Here is a 3,604-nt window from a genome sequence, read left to right on the forward strand (position 1 = left end):
TGCTTAAGAGCAAATGAGTGAGCTCGGGGCCAAGAAATTTTGCCAGATTTCAGCAGATTTAAAAAAGCCTAAAAATGAAGAGAAATAGAATGAATCTCTATTCCAAAGTTTCCATAGTGCTTTCTCTCATTCCCTCTCTACCGTTTCCCTTTATCCTTCTGTCTTTCAAGTTGTTTTGTAATTGTTCTATTTTATGTGAAATCAAAATCATTTGGAAGTAAAAATAAATAAAAAATATAGTCCCCCCCCCCTTTTATTTACTTTTTAGACAGGGTCTGCAGTCCTGCCAGCACATCCTGAGTAGCTGGAACTACAGATATGCACCACCACTCTGAACTGAAGAATACTCTAATTTCATTGAAATCCAAGATTCTCCTTTAACACTCAAGAGCCTCTCATGATACATAGTATTTCTTACCATTTTGATGCCCAGTTCATAATTCCATTTGACCTTATTATCAAGAAGGCTTTTGTTTCTTATCCCAGGACTTTTAGGTTTCTAGATTCTAATTTGAAATGAAACATACAACATATAATTTCCATGGCAATAGATTCATATGATAACTAGGAACCCAGTTTTATAACAACCCAAAGGATCTGAGTTCCTTTGGCCTTTGATACAAAGATCCATTTCTGGGCGTGGGACAAGCTGTGTGAGCTTAATATGACATTTCAGAAAGGCCTTATTAAAAAAATTTCTTCTCCCTCTGAAAGAATCTGGGTTAGGCAGGACTGGGTTTCTGCCAGGCCAGACAAGCGTTTCTAGGGTACTTTCTTTTCTTAACTATCTCCATTCCCTAGGTTCAGTCTGACCCTTCCATTAAGTAGTGAACATAGTGACTGACTACCCAAGATTCACTTTCTCTTCCTGCTTCCCCAAGTGAGCCTTTATTTGCTTTAGAGATACACCTTTGTTCTACATAGCCCACAAGAATTAGAAGTGGTTTCCAGCTCTAGAGCTGAATCTTCATTGGTCTAAAGTCTGATTCAAAGCCTTTCTTGATAATATTATTACATTATTTTACTTGCTAATAATTGATTTAGAAACCCAGTCTTAAACCAATTAGCACATGTGTTCCTCTGGTCCAATGGGGTGGCTACTTGACCTAACATGCCTCATTTAAATTCTTGGGGAAGAAATTTTATTTCATGGTTTTGCCTTTTTTTATTTTTATTTTTTAAATGTCTCTCATTGAAATCATTAAGGTAGTGTTGTCTGTTGACAATAGCCATATTGGCTGTTATTCAAGAAGTTTTCCTGAGGAGAAAGCAAGCACACAGAAAAGTTAGAGTGAAAAGGAGCAGAAATACTGATTATACCTTGGCTATAGTGGTAGGGTAGTCCACTTCTGGATTCCCAAATAGATGGATTAAGGAATTGATTTTTAAACTAGTCTGACTTGAGATTCTGTTCCTGATTACTAATAGTCATTGTATACTTTAAATATTATAAATTGGATATGTGGTCTTCTGATCCAACAAATCGGAGGATACGTATTCTTTTTTCTAATGAAAGCCTAATTTTAAAAAACTTTTTAAATTTCTTTTTATTTCAATTTCTTTTATACATTCAATCACATGTTACTTAGCTTACAAAGGGAATATTCCAACATGTGTACATTTCTCACCAGTCCAATTGACAACACTATAAAGTTATCTTCAATAGATAATAATCCATTTCTTTGTCCCATAAATGCCTTGCCTCTCTATTTTTCTCCTTAATGTCCTTCCTCAGACTCTACTTCACCCGCCCTCTTCCCTCACTGTGTCTGGTATTCACAACCATTTACTAAATTTCTATAACCTTTAGTCAGTCATTCAGTTTCATCCATAGAGTGCAGACATTCAGTATATATTAAGTGGAAGCATGCAGTGTCTCTCCTTCATAGCCTGGCTTGCTTCACTAAGCTGTAAATCTTCCATATTCATTCACTTTCTGTCAAAAGCCAGTGTCTTGTTTTTTATGGCTGAGTAGTATTCCATAGAGTATATGTGCCATATTTTTTCCATCCATTCATCTGTTCGTGAGCATTTGAGTTGGTTCCATGTCTTAACTGTGAATAATGCTGCAATAAACATCAATGTGCAAGCACTTTCCCAATTAAGAATTCTTCTGTCCTTTGGGTAGATACCAAGGAGCAGGATTGCTGGATCATTTGGTAGTCTATTTGTAGATCTTTGAGGAATCTCCAAATTGTTCTCCACAGTGGCTGGACTAATTTACATTCCCATCAGAAGAGTGGGAAAGTTCCCCTTTCCCCACACCACATCAGCACTTACCATTCTGAGATTAGGTGGTATTTCATTGTGGGTTTTTTTTTTTTTTAATTTTTTGTCTTTTTTTTTTTTCTGAGAGGTTTTTGCCATAGTGCGCATGCGCTCGCCAGAAAGAGAGAGACAGAGAGATAGAAAGTGAGAAATCACTCCCCCGGGGGGGAGGCTATGCCGCAATCCCTTCTCCTCCATTCTCCTCTAGGGATCTTGGGCACACATGCACACATGCCCGGCATGAGTTTTAAGCCACCGGGTCCGGGATTCAAACCGTAGTCGGCTACATAGGAGTTCAGTGACATAGCCATTATGCTAACTGATGGCCCCTCATTGTGGTTTTGATCTGCATCTCACTTACAATGAAGAATGTTGAGCATTTTTTCATATGCCTTTTGACTATTCGTATGTCTTCCTTAGACTTCCTTAGAGAATGTTTTTTTCAACTCAATCTCTCATCTTTTAATAGGGTTAATCACCTTTTTTTTTTTTTTCAGGACAGCAGCTTGAGTTCCTGAAGGCCTAGTTTTATTATGAAGAACAAGGAGTGTGTTTATATAGTTGATCACTTTACTATCATAAATTAGAGGTTCTGTGTTTTCTTTATGTAATGGAATAAGGAGAAATTAGCCAATGGGGCTTCATAGCCTTTTTCATTCCTTTTTCTTTTTTTGAAAATTTTTAATCTATTTTGCTACTCTTTTCCTGAACTCTCCATTCTCTTTATTTATTTATTTATTTATTTATTGAGAGGTTTTTCACTATAGGGCACGTGTGCTCGCCAGACAGACAGAGACAGACAGAGAGACAGAAAGCGAGAAATCACCCCCCAGAGGGGATGGCCACACCACAATCCCTTCTCCTCCATTCTCCTCTCAGGATCTTGGGCACGCACGCACACGCACCCGACGTGGGTTTTAAGCCACCGAGTCCGGGACGTGAACTGCGGTCGACTACGTGGGAGTCCAGCGACATAGCCATTACGCTAATTGCTGGTTCCCATGAACTCTCCATTCTTAACCTCTCTGGGAGAAGAGCTAAGAAACAGGAAAGGAAGACTGCTTGTCACAAAGCAAAGAGTAGAGTTAAGAGCAAATATCTGAGTGATGAAGGGAGGAGGAGATGGACAGATGAAGATGATGTGGATGAGGGAGTGCTACTGGGAAGGAAAACAGAAGCATTTAGGAGTATTAGAGTTTCCAAAAAGGAAAGTGACCAGAGATGTATTCTGAATTTGGAGGTTTTTTGAAATTTATAAATGATAAAATGTTTCATAAATATAGAAAAATTAAGAAATCTTTAAAAATGCTTATACCATTCAACATTTGATACAATT

This window comes from Tupaia chinensis, unplaced genomic scaffold, assembly GCF_000334495.1.
Source record: "Tupaia chinensis unplaced genomic scaffold, TupChi_1.0 Scaffold000622_1, whole genome shotgun sequence".
NCBI lineage: Eukaryota > Metazoa > Chordata > Mammalia > Scandentia > Tupaiidae > Tupaia > Tupaia belangeri.